This window comes from Typopeltis vanoorti, chromosome 1 (genome assembly GCF_054136105.1).
Source record: "Typopeltis vanoorti isolate ZY-2024b chromosome 1, IOZ_Tvanoo_1.0, whole genome shotgun sequence".
In the NCBI taxonomy this organism is placed as follows: Eukaryota; Metazoa; Arthropoda; class Arachnida; order Uropygi; family Thelyphonidae; genus Typopeltis; species Typopeltis vanoorti.
This window is the reverse complement of record NC_143549.1, coordinates 105636051-105657190: the sequence shown is the minus strand read 5'-3', so window position 1 is coordinate 105657190 and position 21140 is coordinate 105636051. Positions and strand designations below refer to the sequence as shown.

General features: G+C 35.8%; 1 protein-coding gene across 1 annotated transcript in view; it reads left to right on the top strand.

The window, feature by feature from the left end:
• Positions 1–8058: 8058 nt before the first annotated feature.
• Positions 8059–21140, top strand: part of LOC150110287 (uncharacterized) — a 129871-nt gene continuing 116789 nt past the window's right edge. Inside the window, exon 1 of the mRNA XM_090398761.1 lies at positions 8059–8255. The gene's annotated coding sequence lies outside the window, so the exon portion shown is untranslated. The remainder of the gene's footprint in view (positions 8256–21140) is intronic.

The following is a 21140-nucleotide window of genomic DNA, read 5'->3' as shown; positions in this document are numbered from 1 at the left end:
ACTGTGAAATAAATGTCGGGCTGAGAGGACAACAGTCAACTGGGACTAACAGAAATGAGTTTTACATAGTTGAACTATGTAAAAACCATAGTTCAACTTGTTTTGAAATGTTACATGGAGAAAAATCAGGTGAATTATACATAAGCACCAATGAACTCCTGGCAGAATTTGTAGAAGCAGAAAGGCTGTACATTATGAATAATTTCTTTAAAAAGAGAATTGGAAAAAGATGGACTTGGCAATCTCCAAATGGGGAGACAAGAAATGAAATTGATTTCATCCTAACAGATTGCAAAAGAATAATAAAATGTCGAAATCATTGGGAAAACTTACTGTGACATTTATTCAGACCACCGTCCAATAAGAGCCGCTCTCAAAATACATAAAAAAAAATGAAGAACGCATACGAGCACAGTCCAACCATAAAAAACGCTCAAAATAGATAAACTCAGAAGAATTTAGAAAAAAGGTGGAAGAAACCGATTGGAAATTAAAAAATGACATCGACGAAGATTTAACAAACTTTAACGATAAATTAATGAACTTGCAAAGAAAGAACCTAATATGAACTTCCTCCTTCCAGGAAACGCCTATCATCAAGAACAATAGAACTATTGAAGAAAAGAAGAATACTGAAAGATACAGGAAAAGATCGTCTAGAATATAAAATTATTGGTAAACAACTGAGGCAGAATATCAAAGACGACTATAACATATATAGAAGAACAAAATTGGCAGAAGCAGCTAGGCTCCGCCTAAAAGTAGCCTAAAAAAGTAGAAAAAGAAATAAATCTGAAGCAACCACTACCGTCAGCCATCATAGACAATCAAGGAAACAGACACACAAACAGAGGTGAAATGGAAAAAATAGTAAAATCGTTTTATGAGAATCTTTACTCATCTAAACAAGTAATCGCAGCTCCAGTACCAGACGAAAATTTGGCAAATCTGGAAATACCATCTGTCCTACCTGAAGAAATAAAAATGGCTATCCACCATATGAAAAATGACCGATCACCAGGAATTGACGGTGTAAAATCTGATAAATTAAAAATGGGTGGACAAATACTCTGTAAAGCTCTAGCAGAGAGATTTACCTGATATATATACAATTAAGGACAGTACCTACTGAATGGAAAACATCAAAGACCACAATTCTGCATAAGAAAGGTAAAAAAGAAGACATCAGTAACTACAGACCTATCTGTCTATTAGCACACACATAAATATTGGCCAGAATCAAACCGAATACAAACCTCCATCAATGAAAATAGCTGCAAAGAACAGGCGGGTTTCAAAAAAGGCTTTTAAACAACAGATCACATTCAAACTATTACTCAGCTAACAGAAAGATGCAGAGAATACCAGATCCCACTTTATCTTCTTTTTATAGATTTTAAAAAGGCATTTGACACTGTTCAGCATAACGCAGTATGCCAAGCTTTAATAGAACAAGACGTAGAAAAATCATATATCAAACTCATAAATGATATCTACAAAGAAAACACAACAAATATCACCCTTTTCAATCTCCCGATTAAAATTATCTTAAGTAGAGGAGTACGTCAGGGTGATGTCTTATCACCTAATCTCTTCACATCTACTCTGGACAACATCATTCGAAAAATTGACATGAAAGATGTAATAAACATTGATGGCGAAATATTAAATATCCTATTATTCGCTGATGATGTGGTATTAATATCTCACTCACCCAAACTCTTAGAATCAATACTGAATAACATAAGCCAAATCTGCCAAAAAATTGGATTGGAAATACACCCTGACAAAACAAGATGGATGAAAAACAAATACTGTAAAGATCATACAATCACTCTAGAATCTCACACCATCGAAAAAGTTGAAGAATACATCTACCTCGGCCAGTCCATAAAAATGAATAATGATATATCAAATGAAATAGCAAGGAGAAAAAGAGCTGCTTGGATAGCCTTTAACAAAATAAAATCAGCAATTACCAACCAAAACATAGATATAGACATAAGAGCCCATCTTTTCAATAGTCACATCTTACCAGCATTAACTTATGGCAGTGAAACATGGCACGCAATTTTAAAAGAAGAACAAAGCTTAATAACAACTCAATGTGCAATAGAAAGAAGAATAGGCAATATAAACAAAATAGACCACGTCAGACACACAGAAATCAGGAAGAAGTCTGGACTCGGAGATATAATAAAAACAATCTACAACAGCAAAAGAAGATGGGCAGGACATCTCGTCAGAATGAGAGACAACAGATGGACAGTCAGAGTTACAAACTGGTATCCGAGAGATACCAAAAGGAAACCTGGAAGACCAGCCTTAAGGTGGGAAGACCCAATGATTAAGAAAGTTGGAAGAAAATGGAGAAGAAAGGCCCAAGACAGGAATAGCTGGACTTTTTATGACATGCAGTCATGGAGAAATCCGGACTGAAACCACAGGTCCATCAAGGTAACCAGTGGCAAGTCAAACACTATGAACATCACCACAAATGTTAAATCAGAAGAATAAGAAAAAAAACACTGTCTTTTTCACTTTATTTAATTTCTGTATGTTAAATTCAGCAAGTACAATTTGTTCATAATATTACAGTCAAATAAAAGGTAACATAGAAATTAACAAAGTATATATTACATAGCTAATATTTGTTTGGAACAAATTCCAGTTTCCTAGCTACACAAAATGTAAACAAACAGAAAAGAAGCCATCTACTTGAAAACAATAACTATATAAAATCCTTAATCAGAAATGAATAATTTTAGGATATTTGTCATAAGAATTTTACACTAGAAAAAACAGTCGTACTTCCCCAAACTGATAAAACCGCCCAAAACATCAAAGGGAGAATAGGAGTCATGAAAAAGGTGAATACCGCGATTTGAAGTAACCGCTTGCTGCCGGATATTACTCATGAAAAACACACGATTTAGGATATGTGTGTCACAATGAACGAATCATGTGAATGCTAAAATTGTGATTTGAAGTAACGCTCGCTGGCGAATATTACTCATGAAAAAATCCCACGGTAGGATATCTAAAGGAAGAAGTACTCAACTATTTCAGGTTACAGTATTTGACAGATATTTTGTTCTTTGTGGTTTTTGTGTTTGTGTTGTGGTGTGGATATAAAATTCAACTATTTTGGAATATTCACGTTTAAAAGAGTCATTCCGGAAAACTGTAAGTAATTTAGATTATGATTAGAATTTCTAGAATACATACAAAAGGTTTTGTAATCCATTTAACTGTCCCTTATTTTAATTTATTTTTTAAATGCCATAGGGACACCAGCATATAATTAAATTATTCAGAAAAGCTCGAAACTCTGTTGCGAGTAGGCTCTACTCTACTCTAAGAATTCCCACCCTTTAACAGGAAAGAAATATCCCAAAAATGTATTGGAAAATTAGTACAGCCATCTATAGAAGAAAAAAACGTGCATGTTTGAGTGGCATTAGCATATAATTAAATTATTCAGAAAAGCTCGAAACATTGCCGCCATCACGAATTACTCTAAGAATTCCCACCCTTTAACAGGAAAGAAATACCCCAAAATGTATTGGAAAATTAGTACAGCCATCTATAGAGAACCAAACACAAAACATGATGACAATGACAGATGTGTGTCACCCTGGGAAAATTCCAAGTTATCTTATCTCAAAAACATCATCCACAATTCCATAGGCAAACCAAAACTCCATGTGATATCACAGAGACACATGTGTTCCCCAGAAATTTCCAAACACATAACGTCACGATTCGTATCTCTAAACTCACCCACAATGCTATAAGTGAACCAAACATACCACGTAATGTCCCTGACAGACGAGAGTCCCAGCGAAATTCCAAACATTCCAAACTCTATAATAACACACATCCACATCACGATTCCTTATCTTATCTTGATCTTGTCAGAAGTGTCGCACCAATCACGACACAATTCCTAATCCACTAATATATCTTCCTTTCCATTCAAAACAATAATGGCACTTATTTACAACTAACAAATGAAGTCACTTATCTTCATCTGATAACAACAAACATTCACGTCATGATTCCTTAACTTATCTTGATCTTGATCTTGTCAGAAGTATCCCACCAATCACGACACGATTCCTTATCCACTAATATATCTCCCTTTTCCATTCAAAACAATAACGTCAGTTATTTACAACTAACAAATGACGTCACTTATTTACACTAACAAATGACATCACTTATATTCATCTGATAACAACAAACATTCACATCATGATTCCTTAACTTATCTTGATCTTGATCTTGTCAGAAGTATCCCACCAATCACGACACGATTCCTTATCCACTAATATATCTCCCTTTTCCATTCAAAACAATAACGTCAGTTATTTACAACTAACAAATGACGTCACTTATTTACACTAACAAATGACATCACTTATATTCATCTGATAACAACAAACATTCACGTCACGATTCCTTAACTTATCTTGATCTTGATCTTGTCAGAAGTATCCCACCAATCACGACACGATTCCTTATCTACTAATATATCTCCCTTTTCCATTCAAAACAATAACGTCAGTTATTTACAACTAACAAATGACGTCACTTATTTACACTAACAAATGACATCACTTATATTCATCTGATAACAACAAACATTCACATCATGATTCCTTAACTTATCTTGATCTTGATCTTGTCAGAAGTATCCCACCAATCACGACACGATTCCTTATCCACTAATATATCTCCCTTTTCCATTCAAAACAATAACGTCAGTTATTTACAACTAACAAATGACGTCACTTATTTACACTAACAAATGACATCACTTATATTCATCTGATAACAACAAACATTCACGTCACGATTCCTTATCTTATCTTGATCTTGATCTTGTCACTAGTGCCTCACCAATCACAACATGAATCCTTATTTCTACCATCACCCATAATTCCATACACAAATCAAAACACAAGAACTCATGTCACTGACACATAAACCCCCAGGGAAATTCCAAACATTCCAATCTCATGACGTCATGCCCGCAATGACGTCATCAAATGAACAACCAATCACGTAACGATTCCTTATCTTATCTTGATCTTGATCTTGTCACTAGTGCCAACCCTACTACCATTGTCTCTCAACTGGAGCATCCAAAATCAAAGTGAAGGAAAACACCCAGAGTGGCAGCCAAAAACGACTGACTGGGATAGGAGGATGTTAAAACGGGTTGCACGCAAAAACTGGCTACAATCGACGTAGACCATCCATAATGAGTTCCATAGTGCCAGTATCACCATAGTAACCACTAAGACTCTATGAAAAGAAGTCCATTTACTGGATTTACACGGAAGAGCAGCGGAACACAAGCCGAACCACACAACTAGGCGTCTCGTCTGGCCTGGTGCAAAGGAGGTGTGAACTGGACAATTGACCAATTGAAAACTGTTCTCTGGAGCGATGAATCAAGGTTCACCTGTTAAAAGTCTGATGGCAGGGTGCAGGTGTGGAGGCAGCCTGGTGAACACTTGTTAGCACAGTGTGTTATCCCCCCCCCCTAGGAAAGTTTGGTGGTGGAGGAGTAATGGTGTAGTGTGCATTCAACTGTCTTGGGGTCTGACCACTGATCGTTGTCCGTGGTTCCATGAAGACAGCTCAGTGCCTTGATATTCTGAATAATCAGGTGCTGCCTACACTTAGAGGTATTTTATGAAACGTACCCGTGTTACTAAAGATGACAATGCCACAAAGCTACAGCTGTTGAACGTTCTTGAATTCAGTGCTGCTTTGATGAAGGAATGGAGACAAATTTCACCTGTCTGCAGCGCATTGTTAGAAAGCCTCCCTCAAAGGGTGTAGGAGATGATCAAAACCAATGGTGCACATAAGCGATATTAGGGTTAGTCTACTAGTATCAATTGTAAATTGCTAAAGTATCGGTAGAATTATTGGTAACTAGTGTACGAATATGAATACACTCATCTTCTACTTTGAACTCAAATAAGTGAAAAACAAAACAAAGCACTGATGTTCATTTGTATTATGATTCTGGGTTCAGAGTACATGTTTGTACACACACACACACACACACACACACACACACACACACACACACACACACACACACTTACTTGTATGTTTCACAAGAACTTGGATCTTGGTCTGGCTGTAAGTCTATCGTAATTCACTTCAACTTTTTTTCCAAAGATAAGTTAGTCGGTCTTAGACGGAGATTAAGTATTTATTTCTTTCTATTTTGTAAACTGGAATCACCTCTCCTCCTTTAAAATATCTGAGAAGTACGCAAAACCAGCTTACTTTACAGACATCTCATGGCATTTGCTGTCTCGGTGAAAATTCTCAACAAGCTTACTCATTCTCAGCTTATATCCTTATAGTCCTTATAAGGACTGGCTTAAAGGGGCGAAGCAAAAATGTTTTTCATCTTCCCCGTTATCTGTAGAGGACAGTGTAGGGATAAGGTGTTATTGAGCTACTAAAGCTCTGATCATGGCAGGAGGGTAACAGCAATAGCCGAGCCTCAGTTAGAAAACTTCATTGGCTACAACGTGCCATCCATTATCCTCCAAGGGTCAAAACTCACACCTGTAATCTCATTCTCAGCTCTTACCTTCTGTCCTTTCATTCTCAGCTTTCTTATTTTTAGTTCTTATAAGAACTGGGCGATGGACTGAGTCCTTGACTCTTTATCCCGTCATCTGAATGAAGTAAATCTGTGTGGATGGAGTGTTATTGAGCTAAAAAGCTCTAGTCATGGCTGGGTAACGGCAATAGCCGAGCCTCAGTTAAAACTTCATTGGCAAGCATTACCATTTGTTACCCGTGAAGTCCTAAAAAGGACTTTTCAATTTCCAAACCTTCATTCTCAGCTCTTACCTTCTGTCCTTTCTAAAGTAACGCCATGAAGTGACAACTGCGGTGTTTGTTATTTTTCACAAGTTATTCTTTTTATTATTTTAATGCCTTGAAAATCCCGATATTGTATTTCTGTATCATTTTAATTCATTTATAATTTTAAAACATGTTTGGAGTGCGAATATTACATCCTAATAACGTGAACCATATGTTAGAATAGCAGCGGAAGATCACATAGAAAATATCATTTAGAAAAGCCGTTTTTATTATACGGTCGCCATAAGGTTATCATTATATATGACGTCATCTACGTGTCCCTAAATGAATATCAGACGCATTCCAATTTAAAATCAATCGCTTAGGGAATACATTCTCTTCTTTCATTGTTGAAAGCGGAATAATAAAAAGAAAAAAAAAAGAAAAAAAAAACAGTCAATGAAACGGATGCTTCGGTCTCCTAGCAACCACCGGATAAGATGCGGTTCACGAGCAATTCTGAAACAATTAAATTACCAGAAGAATCTTTCTGTAATATTTGTGGCTGCCTTAAGCACTAGTACAACCCTAACTGGAGACTTTTTTTTTAGTTTGTTTTAAAATGTGGTAATAAATACCGGTATCGCGTTTTCTTCTTGAAGACTGTATTGCAGACTCCAAGGGCGAGAAATGGCGTTAGCCTACTAGCCAGAGTCTCACTCACGCGTACTGCAATAACGCTGTAAACTGCATTCCCTACAGGAGCGGAGAAGTCAGCAGATCAATATTTCTACACATTACTCCACGTCATTCATCACTTCCCAGAGAAACTGACAGGAGGATTTAACACGGAATAAACCATACTACACTTCAAATCCGGGTACTTCTTACAGCATCGACCGTTTTCTGCTATCTTAAAGAAAAAGAAAAAAAAGAAAAAAATGTTTAAACGGACTCGCGCAACAAGCACTGACCATTTCTGTAGAGTCAGTGTCTAACACCAGGGGGTGCTGTTGTAGATCGGTCTCCCACGCAGAAAGCTGGCCCACCAACGTACTTCTCACTGATATCCGCAGTACTACCACAACCGTAGGCTGAGTGGCACACCTCGCTTCTGACTCTCAATGTAACATGCTTTAAGCAAATGTAACCACGAAATTGATTGGTTTAAAGGCAACCTGCTAAATGAAAGCCGTTCTCCTATTGGCCCACTTCCCAGAGACTCTCTGCACTGTGTCGCTGCCGTGACTTTACTTGTATCGATAGAGACTGGGCTATGAATCGCTTCCCGTAGGTAGGAAAACCGCGGGAAGGACCAAGTAGTTGGCGTCTAGACGCACTGGGAGTAACTGGCAGTCGGATCCGTACCCGCTAAAAACAGAGATTATTTCCAGTAACGCTGAAAGGTAGGAATCAAGTTACTCCCTTAATTTGTTACTTTTAACTTTTGTTTCCTAAGAACAAGTTAGTAAAGAGCGAAGATATGCGTTAATTACAATGAGGTTACTATAGCAACGTTTCCATAGGAACACCCACACACACACATTCTTTAGAAACAACAAGAGTAATAAAGTAAGATCTAGCCTGAGAGAGAGAGAAAGAAAGAAAGAAAGAGAGAGAGAGAGAGAGAGAGACTGAAGGACACTAATGTTCGTTATCAAGTGGGAAAGGAGGGTAACGGTATTGATTTCCGATTTGAATCTTACCGTAAGTTGCCAGTTAAGATGTGGAGAGTAACACACAGTCGGAGAACATCCCACTCTCTCTTGGCATGCGTTTCACAGCCCTGCGGGATTGTTCTTCGACTTATTACGGAATTAACTTAAAAATATGGGCGGCTGTAGAGGATTTAACATTACTGGTTAGGGGTAAACAGGATTAAGATCTCTTAGGAATAATGAAAGGTTAGAAATGATTCCTTGTCGCTTGTAAGTAAAGCCTCATGGGACCGATGAGGTCGATGTAAAAAGTCGCAATATGTGGAATCGGTCAGGTGTAAGGGGTTATCCAGAAACCCACCTGTACGATGTGTACGTTTAGCAAAGGATGTATGTGGAGCTAAGAAGCTGTCTGTAGAATAAGTGGGAATGCGATGAGTGGAGCATTTTATTATTATTTTTTAGGAGATAAATGCAGAAAGCCTTTTGCGTTAGTCATCTTTGTTAATATTGTTAGTGCTTCCAATGATCAAAAAATTAAAATGGGATTTGTGTAGAAAACGAATGCCCTTTTTCATTTATCGTTATTTCTTTAACATTTTAATTAATATAAATATAAACCTCTATATGTGAAAAAGTGGAATGCTGAATAAAAACTCACTAGACTGAAACGTATTAAGTTTAGCATCAAAAGTGAGCAATCAGTAATTACAACTTATTCTGATCCTAAAACTGAGCATTAGAATATCTTTTATCTTTGTGGCTTCATTTATTGAAATGCCAACCGATACGTTGAATTTCACTTTTATAGTTATATACGTCATTCGCAATAACCACCCAACTCACAAAGTGGTATTTTTAATTAGTTGACCATTCGAAACCCACATTTAGAAAATTATTATGAAAAGCAATTACAAGAAGTAATTGCTTTCCAGTTGTTTTCCACACCAAAATGAAGGAGACTCAGGTATTATTAATAGTACAAAATGACTGTCCTAATGACCTGGTTTTCCAAGCGTTATTTGACAGTTCATTGTCAAAGCACTTGAGAAGGACATTTGGTAAACAAGCACATCTCTCTCTGTACATCGTGTTGAATTCAAAGCGGGAGATTATGAAAGGGTGGGGGTGTGTAAGAGATATTTTTAATTGACTTCTACTCAACATGTTTTTCACCAAATACGTCTGCATATGCGGATTTGTTTATTAGAAACAGCGTGCAGATTAATTGTTCTCCACAAATACTTGGAGAACAATTTGCAATGTTTATATATCTGATTAATCATTCAAATTGAATTCGTTAATTGCTTTTTCAGGTAATTTTGGTGATATTTTCGGAATTTGTTTACGTTCACAATAATTTAATTATCGCATTTCCTTGTTTATTCTATCAATGGAGTCAGTTCATTACCGGATGTCTAAAGGAGGTTGGGCTAATCATTGCTAAGGTGATTACTTATATACAGCCGGGTACTTCGTATCTTAGTAAACATGTTTAGAAACGATTGCACTGATCTAATTTTATTCATTTGTGAAAGTGTTTAGGTATCTTGACAATTCAAATAGATTTAGAAGCTACAAAGCAAGTTCGTAGCGGGATATTTATTTTCAGAATCTTCTTGACTTGTCTAATTTGAATCTAATTATTATTTTATTTTTTGATATAAATAATTTTATTAATTTTTTTTGGGGGGGGAGTATTACAATTTTTTTTAATTGCGTGTATTTTTCTAGCCGGCTGGCCTATTTGAAACCAAAGATTCACATTCTCGAAAAAAAACTTCCATCATTGATGCCAGCGAATTCACCTTCAGTGAAAAGCTCTTACAAAAATTATTCATGTCCTAGACTGGATTGGAACCAGGTATTTCCAAAGGACGCCATCGTTCATACCTTTTGGGATTGGGAGACGAGACCCAAACAAACCTGCTACTGTCTAGAAGAAAATAAGCGCAGAAGCTTTATCGCATTGGTTCAAAATATTTAGATGGCTATATTTGGTAAGCGTGATCTATTTAACCAACTTCTAAAACAACCTTTGAAGTTCGGTAGTGTTCTATCAAGCAACTGAGTTCTTCAACTTAAACTGTGGTTTGATGGAACTGTTTGAAAACTGTAATCAGATTAATCTTGGTTTATAATTGTTTGTAACAGCAAGATTAAGGATGTGAAGATAATCCATTAAGATGATGAAGTATTCATTTTTCTCACAATGCTGCCGATACTGGGAACATGCAAAACAGATGGATTTAGATCACCGATATATTTGAAAGTTGGACAATAAGTAGCTTATTTAAACAATGCTTTAAAGAAAATATTTTTCTTTTTTGATAGACGATGTCCATTTTCCAAATAGTGTTGGACTTAACCTTCGAACCAAATTGTTCGGTAACTTGAAGAATATGATGGAGAATGTAAATCTAGGAAAGTCTAGAAGTATATCCAGGAAAGATATACCTCTGTGGCTAGATTTAATCCACTTAGAATCAAAATGGTGTATTAAAATGTCAAATATGGATTTCAAATTCACTGTTGTCATTAACTTAGATGACATCTTAACATTTGCTTTACAAATCTGGCGCTCTTGATTCGTGACGTTTACCCAAAGACCGGTAATCGTGGTTTAAGGGTTTCATCTTAAGACCAGTTAGTGAGTCACATGCGAGATATGGAGGATTTTCCTGTAGAAAAGTCAGATATTTTTAATGCTATAAAGCAAACAAACTGGCTAGAGAACACTGTGATGGTAGGATTAACGGTCCTCTCATGTATAAATATATATATATTTATACATGAATTATATATAAATTTATATATATATATATATACACACACACACACACAAAATGACTCGCCTTATGCAAAAAGCATAGAAACACTTTATGCACAAAATTCTATATTAATTATAAATAAAAGTAAAAGGTGTATAAAATTCTAAATAAATTTTATTTCAATCATTGTAATTTTTAATGTTTTAAAGATTTTAATGATATTAAAGAAGTATTTTTATTTGATATATTAAATATAGTATTAAAAAGGAATTTCAATAATATTAATTGCAGTGGAGTATGGTTATCCAGTCAACATATGCCAGAAGATTATCTTCTATTTTGTGACTATGGAAATTGTCAATAATTAGTAGTTTTCTTAATATACCAACACTTCATGAATTTCATCGTACGATGTGAGACCACTTTCCCACTTCATGGAGGAGTGAAGTGACTTGAAAAGCTTCACGGTTGGTTCTAGAACAGGGGTTCTGGATTATGTAAAAATAAATAAAAAATTTTAAAAATAAATAAAATAATAAAAAAAAGATTTTAAAAAATGGGTTTTCCGATTACTTAGTAATCAGTTGGTTGAGAAATTCGGGAATTAATTCTTGTACCGTTGGCTTTATATTTCGTAGCTTAAGCATGTATCATAGTTCATTCCCTCTCTCTCTCTCTCTCTCACACACACACACACACACACACACACACACACACACACACACACACACACACACACACACACACACACACACACACACACACACACACACACACACACACACACACACACACACACACACACACACGCACGATTCTCTTGTAATACTAGAAAATTAATAATTCTGTTTTGTCCTTAATAAAATAATATCTTTCCAACAGTACACACTATCAAATAACATTATTGTAATGGAGAACTGCGTATCATTTTGCTAAATGGAACAATCGAATCAAATTTCTTAGAGCATTAATGGAGACAGTTATGGATGAAGGTTAATGGTTTTTATCTTCAAGAAAACTGTGACCATTTGGCTTGGGTGCGTTATTTATGTAAATTTTGTCGTCAGAGAGGAAATACCAGACTCTCCCGAAGAAAATCCTGACAGGTGTAAAAAGAATTATAAAATTTGTCCTGTCATTGGTGGAAATTGAACTCCTCTTCTTTCAACGGAAGCAAAACTGCTAACCTCCGTCTGAGATCGGTTAATTCCGCATAACTGTCAGTGCCTATATTACGTTAGTTGCTTTCTTGAGTATTCGAACCCAGATATTTTCAGCTAACAGATGTGTCATTCTTATTACCGCCATATGGAGGCATTCAGAAACAAGAAATGGTACCAGTGTAAATCAGCGCAAAAAAAAAAAAAAAAAAAAAAAAAATGTCCAAAATGTTTTTAAGAAACATTTAACCTCTCAGATGTCCCTGAATGGACTTTTATTTGCATCAGCAGAATGTCTCTCAATAGCTGACGTTTTGAATGACAGCTTGACAAGTATTTGTTTATTTACAGACGTGCAGCCCTTCCTTTCAATTAGGTTAAGATGGCTAGCAATGGAGATCCATTTAATCGCCTAAGGCTGCTTATTTATAAAGCTTCTTCATGGAATATGCATTCATCACAACATTCTTTATTTCTTCTGTAATGAACAGTAGCTGTAGGAAGAAACAAAAAAAAGATATATTTAATTTAGCTTCATAGGATTCTTCTTATGCTTTGTAATATTTAAGTACACGAGTCCAAATATTCGTTACTTTATATTTAGTTTCAATCATTAAGGTAACTAAAATTTGAGAACATCTTTTTTTATTTTTATTTTTTGCTGTTTATTTCATGTCATCAAAGTTGGACCACGTCCAATTGCATTTGCTGTGGTTTATTACCGACTCTGGCACGCACATGTTCCAGCAGTTAGTATTTATAGGGCTCTGCGAGCGTGTTATGGGATACGAACTATACTAACATGGCAAGCATGTCAATCTATATTTCCAAACATTTATATATATATATATATATATAACGCTGGTCGATGTAACCATGGTAACCATGGTAATTTCACATATTTTTCACTTACTGCAAAGTAAAAAAAACTACATTGGATATTTTAAAATACCGGAAATGTAGAGTCGACTTTCGATCAAAATGTCTAAATCGGAGCGAATAAATAACTGGAATACTGCAGTCGAATCATCTGCAAGTGAGGTAGTTTTCCTGGTGGAATGGTATTTGTGACAAAAAAAGAAAAGAAAAGGAAGGAATGTGTCGGAGAAAATTACGCCTGTTTGTCTCTGACATTCGTAGGCTGTCATGATCATAACTGAGTGTTGACACAGATCACTAGCTCTAACCTTATCCAAGAGTCAATCTTGAGACGTATCTTAAGTGATTTAGGAGAATCTTTCCCGAAAGTAGTGGTCACAAGCAACTCATCGGATGGCGTGAAAAACTTTATTATATTAGGCTTCCAATTAGGCTTAGCTGTACGCTGACAGCATATTACCGTTTAAGGATGGCAAGTTTTCTTGGTAGCCTTCAGGCAATGTAGCTTCAACATAGCCTTTTATCGCTGCAAGAAAAGTAAATGAACAGAAATAAGAATATATTTATTTACAGGTATATCTAATGATCTTTTACAGTAAAAAGCTGTTTCCAATAATTGTTTTTCTACATTGTAAAAGGTTCAATTTATATTTCGGTATACCATAATTAACTTTTCTAAACATTTACTGTTCAACGTTTTTTTTTTTTTTTTTTAGTTTAAAATGTAATTCTAGAAATTTCGAACTACTTATAGTGTTTTAATTGGAATTTTCTTCTTTTAAAAACAGTATCTTAAGTAAACATTCATTAAAAGTATTTATTTTCTTGAGAGAAACGCCTGTAACAGAGCTATGTCAACAATAGACTAATTGATGTTTACGCTAACAATAAAGGTAGTTTCTATGGAAACGAAACTGAATCAGATTATTGAAAAATAGAGAAAACAGTATTTATAATGTTCTCTTTCTGTTTAATCAGTTGGTATTTTAAATAACGCAATTATTATTATTTTATTATTTCATTTTTATTTTGGAGTGATAAGTTTATCCGCAGCTTACTTTTCTCTCTTTCTAGAATAATGTTTTGCTGTTATAGCTTGGAATGGCTATACATGAGATATTTCGACATCAAGGAAGCATAATAAAATGAAAAAGACGATGTGTATAAGTTAAGGGGATAAAAATCCCTTATTGTTTTTCAGCCAGTAAGCGAAACTAAGATCGAAAACTACGATCTATAACGTTTCATGCCGACGAACTGTTAGCGTATCCAAGCGTAAGTGACCACTTGGTAGTGCCACACCACCGCAACTCGTTGCAAAGGTGGAGCAAGATCCCTCACTGTTCTTGATATTTTCTCATAATGTAAAACACACAGCTCTTAAGAGATGTAGTACTGTTTTACATTATGAGGAGAGGTCACTACCCAGACCGGTTTCAGCGTAGTTTTCGATCTTAGTTTCGCTTACTGGTTGAAAAACAATAAGGGATTTTTATCCCCTTAACTTATATCAACCTCGCCAGAAAAAAATAGCCGTTTGGCTTTTCATCTTAGTTATACTATGTTATAATATGTTATAATATAATATAGTGACACACCTTTTGGGAAAGCGTATAGCAAAAGTATGTAAGTTTTCTTCACTTAAACTCTGATATTCTATTCTAGGTCTAGCTACTCACTGATGAAGCTTCATAAAAGGCTGAAACCGGTGGGGGCTATTATGAGTTCGCTCCCTTGGGTTTTTGCCTTAAGGGAGCATTTTGAGTCTCCGGGGAAAGTGTTCTCCGGCACGGCCCGCTGAGGGGCTTTGTCGGTGAATGATTTTCTTCGGAATTTGAGCGTTTCTGCTCGGTGGTGGCGTGTGGCTGGAAGGCCATCACTGAGTGGAGCCAACGCTGAGATGGACGGTCTTTCGCCCACGATTGAGTGGCCTAGGGATCGTCCGAATCCGAATTTTTAGAGACGGCTTTACTTACTCATAAGGTTGAAACCGGTCTGGGTAGTGACCTCTCCTCATAATGTAAAACAGTACTATATCTCTTAAGAGCTGTGTGTTTTATTTTATATTTACATTATGAGAAAATATCAAGAACAGTGAGGGAACTTGCTCCACCTTTGCAACGAGTTGCTGTGGTGTGGCACTACCAAGTGGTCACTTACGCTTGGATGGATACGCTGACAGTTCGTCGGCATGAAACGTTACAGATCGTAGTTTTCGATCTTAGTTTCGCTTACTGGCTGAAAAACAATAAGGGATTTTTATCCCCTTAACTTATATATCAACCTCGCCAGAAAAAAATAGCCGTTTGGCTTTTCATCAAAGACGATGTGTGTTAGTTGAGGGGGGGGGGGGAATTCTGGGATCAAAGTAACGTTTCCGCGTATCAATTCCTTTGCATCCTGATAATTTAATTCAATCTAAATAACGTGATTGGTTTACAAGATTTCTATAATCTAATTACAGATTTTTGTGTGGTCATACGAGCGTAAAACTAGTGATTTTTCCTTTCATACAAACAACATGCTTAACTGAACGTCAAAAGTTCTCTCTGATGTTCCACTAAACCTCTCGAAATATGATTGATCTTTGATGTGATCTGTTTTCTCCGTATATAGCTCGAAAAGTATAAATGTTACCATATGAACTATATATTCCTTACTGAATATGCAATGTAAATTTATTCTGCATATAATAAAATATTCACTTTCTATGCTCTTGAACTTTCGTATCTTAGTCAGTGTCTACAATACCCTTTTGTTGAAAAAAATCTCGGATCGAATCCGGGTCAAGGACGCAGACAACAATTATAAGTTTTTCAGTTAAAGGTGAGTTAGTTGGTCACATGGAATGGCTGTTTCTTTTCTTTTTGTTATTTCTTTCTCTCTCTCTCTCTCTCTTTTTTTTTTTTTTTTTTGCTTACTTACCTGAAATTCTAGGCAAACCTTCTTCAAGCCTAAATTGATCTTTAAATTATTCTAGATGGCTACATCACCTTCTCGCCAAATACTGGATCGCTTTCGTAATACAAAACCCTCTGCCAGGACTTTTTTCTTGCAGTGAAAGTGTCTTAATCTGAGTCACTTACGCTTGGATGGATTATCGGTAGGCTGCTAATTATACTCAGTGAGCGATATAAAAAAAGAAAAAAGTGTTCCAACTGTTGATCTTTGTATTCGATATCCAACAAATCGCTAATATTGCTATAAATGGTCATTTATCTTTTTACCTTCAACCCATCTAGAGAACTAATACAGCAGTAAAAAAAAAGCACATATCACGATTTCTTTAAGAATATCATTAATGCCACATTAATTTCCAGAAATCAAAACTTCCAGTCGCCATCAATGAAATCGAAACAAACTATGCGCAATTTTATTCATTGTTTCATATGTGAACAATTAATTATCCAAGGATGTCTGGGTAATACTAGACATCCTTGGATAATTAACTGTTCAAGGATGTCTGGGTAATACCGATTCTACATCGAAACATATCCACGTAGGTTCGTTTGCGATGCGAAAATTTCAAAGATTATTTTGTGAATCAGAGTTTTTAATTAAACGTTTGAAAATCGGCAATTATTTAATATATATATATAATTTATCATTTGCTCTATTCGTTCACTAATATGACCCTTATAAAGTTATTTTGCCAAAAAATAGCTGCGATGCGAAAATTTAGCATCGTTTGCGATGCGAAAATTTCAAAGATTATTTTGTGAATCAGAGTTTTTAATTAAACGTTTGAAAATCGGCAATTATTTAATATATATATAATTTATCATTTGCTCTATTCGTTCACTAATATGACCCTTATAAAGTTATTTTGCCAAAAAATAGCTGCTTATTGAATTTCAATGAATTTTGTTTCCTTTATTTATTCCATCAATGGACAACACAGCAATGCATCCATTACAGAATCTGTTTTCATTTTGAACAATTTCATGAGTAACAATATACGAAAGAAAAATTTCTTTCTTTCATTCTTTCTTTTTTTTCTAATTTATTAGGAATTAATAAGTAGCTCAGCTATATGAATGACATGAAATATGTCCTTTACTTGGAGTAAGATTTAGGGTCGATTCTTGTCGCTCACATGAGGAATATTTCTCTCGGTAATAAACACAAACCCCCCTTTATTTTTTAAATGAAAGGGGGGATTAGCTGGTCTCGAGCGAAGGCGGATGGTTTGTTGCTTGATATCTGGAGTTTTTACTTTGAAAACAGATAAACCCCTAAGAACACAGAGAACTCGGATAGGAACATCGGACCTACCATAGATGGTCCTCGGCAACCTTCTGCCTAAATGCGTATAGGGACCAGATTTGGACAGGGAATTGACTTCAATTAGGAGATAGAATATCGGCCACTTGATCTGTATGGAAGGACGAGGGAGGAAGGCTGGGATAAGAATTGGGAACCATAAATAGGAACGTAAAATACGTTCCTATCGGTACATGATTGGTTTCCTAAGTAACCAATCATGTACCGATGTCAGAGCTATTTCAGGAGGCAGTGTATCCCCCCCAATACATAATAGACAAACTATATTTATATATGTATTTTACAAATTATGTTTTTGTGAACATTTCATAATATACAAAAGAAAATTATCTCTTTAAGGTATTTTTCGGACGTTTTCGTGAAGTGGTGACATTGCAATAGTTGTTACAGGATTGCAAACATGGCGACTCTCTTATTCGTAATCACACCAGAGAGTGTTGTGTGATTTTTGTGGTGCTGAAATGTCCCACTGGATGACGTTAACCGACAAATAGCCTCTGTGTACGGAAGAAATCTCTATAAGGTCGGGCAATAAATTGATAGCGTAAGTAATTCAAACGAAGGTGCATTGATGGAATGAACGTGAAAAAGTCTGGTGGGTTGACGACTTGAACCATTCAGGAGAACTTCGTTAGTGGATGTTGCCATCCAAAGCATGCGGAAAAATTAAAAGAATTTTTTTTTTTTTTCACATTTCGTATGGAAACGCTTTTTGCTTATCATTCGTGATTATCTACATTAAATTTGGGCATGCAGATGGTCATGCAAGACAAACGATGTGATTACATTTTACTTAGTTGAATGGGAGGGGGTGAAAACTCTATTACCAATTTCTATCATTTGTATATTTGGAAAATTTCAAAACCCAACAATATTCAAATTTAAAGAAAACGAAAAGTTGGGAAAGAACCTGGTTGGCCAAATGGTTAGAATATCCGCTCTCCAACCAACAGGTGGTTGCTGGTTCGAACACCGTCTTGAACATAGATATTTTTAAATGTCTTTAGGTGGAAGATGAATTTCGTCGCTCGCTGTGAGCCCACTATCCCACTTACTAGAGGCCCGAAATGACTTCAACAAGATCAGTGAGGCCACTAAAGTAGAGGTTCAAGACAAGAAAAAAAGAAATGAAAAAAGAAAAAAAAATCTTAGTCCATCGAGGGTACTAATCTGCTGTAGGTTTACAACCTTTCGTAAATGAGAATCACTTTTAAATTACTTTCGTAATACAAAATTTTAAACTCATGCATACGTATATGAAATAAAGATATAGGACCTCCGGATCTCGTGTAGGGCCTCCGTGATGATTTAATATATATATATATATATATATAATATTGAATAAAAATTTAATATATATATATAAAATTTTAAAAAAAAATCTAAACGAGAACTGATTTTTTTTTTCCCTGAGATTCGTGTGTATTTCATTTCTCAACACGCACGCTGCCTTTATCAATGCAATATTGATAGATAATGGCACATTTCATGACTTGACAAGCTGCCGCTAGGCGTGCCACTGCTTCCGGTTTCCTTTTCATGTTTCATATTGTGTTTAGAAGATAACGCAGAGTGGACAAAAAACTACTCATTCTGTATTAACAAATTGTGTTCTGTCAAAGAAATAAAACATTAAGAGTTGTAGAACTGCTGGTAATTTCATCATCGCTAAATCAAAAAAAAAAAAAAGAATGAAATAAATAAGATAACATTTACGTCAGACCATTGCTATGGGTCCTTGCTAACAACATGTTCTCTTTAGTTTTTATTCCCCGATGTAATGCGTGATTCAGAGACGTGATCTCTTGGGAAAAGTTATCAGAACCGCCGATGAGGCTTAGCACCACAGTGTGTGTGTGTGTGTGTGTGTGTGTGTGTGTGTGTGTGTGTGTTGGAAGCAAAAAACGCCTTCTAGATAAACCACATAATTGTAGTTTGTCACGCGTACTTTCTCTTAGTCTTAATACTCCACCTTCTGATACGCTCAAAGCAGAATGGTTCGTTATAATAAGAAAATTACAATAGGTTACGTAATATTTCAAGACCGATAAACACACACACACACACACACACACACACACACACACACACACACACACACACACACACACACACACACACACACACACACACACACACACACACACATTAGAAAGAGGGAGGGGGGAAACGCAATTAATAGACTAGCTTGATAAAACACTATTGGCAAATAGGCAGATTACTAAAAACAAACCTTGAACAAAGTAAACGCAGGTTCAAATACACGAGAAAAGAAAAGAAAAAGCCACGCAAAATATTTTACTGACGTAAGCAGAAATCCATCGAACTATTCCTTCAGTATACTTCACCATTTTAGCAAGTGCCTGGTGTGTGTCTTGGAGAATGAAATAAATACGGGGAATGTTTTCTGTCAGCAAACCTCTTACGATCAATATATTGTTCGTGTTTTTTTAGGGTTACGGCGAAGCATCTATAGCTTAAGACGAATGAATATATGCCCTGATAACTGCGAGCCTTCTCCGATCAATTTGTCTGTTTTGCAGTGAAGAAAGATTATCTCAGCTTCTAAAGAAACGCCCTACCATCACTATATGAGACCAGATAATTTCCATTAAAATGACTGTAAAGGTTCTCTTCCCCAAGATCTGGGGGGGGGGGAGAGAAAGAGAGAGAGAGAGAGAGAGAGGGAGTAAGATGGGCGTTAGACTGACAGAAATGCATATAAAGAGACAGGATGAAATAATTGGCTGTTGATTATTGTAGAAAATGTGAAAGCCATCAGGCCGTTTCCTAAATCTAGCTTTCTGTTCGAAAATTAAGTGTCTAAACGTAAATGGCACTTATAATGTGTATGGACCAAGCTTTAGATTGTGTTTTCAAAGTACACAGCAACAAATTCTTGCTGTATATCAACCTGGAACTAAACAAGATACAAGGCACTTCAACTCTCTAATAAGCAAGGTGGTGGGTTCGCACCGAACGATGGACATCATCTACCATTTATTGAAGGGGGGGGGGGGGCAGTCATACCGTACAATTATTCGTATTCTGGGCAGGTCAGACACTAACCCTTTAATATCTCTTAGTTTCAAAAATCTTGGGTTTACTATTTAAGATGATACTTCCTACAGATTCAAATATCGATTCTTTTATGCTACTTGTTACAATCCTGTTGTACACTTTAATATTGTACGACAGGACTCTAACAAGGAACCGAAAGGACCCCGTATGTTTTCAAGCAAGTTTGTCTATCTGTGGTATGAAAAACTTCTAGCGATATGAACCTAGTTTTTCATCAAATTATCTGACGATGAAAATTTTCAGCTTCATTTGAGACCAGACTTGATTTCACTTAACTTAATTTCACTTAAGTATCTTTTATTTTAGAGAAATGCTCCTGACATCGGTATGCCATTCAGGAGGTATAGCCCTGTGAAAATCCGTCTGGTTTCGTCATGCTAGATCTCCCGAAGAAAGACTGTTATAGGTTAGATTCTATTCACTATCTAGAACTTTTCCTACTTCTTTTTTTTTTTTTC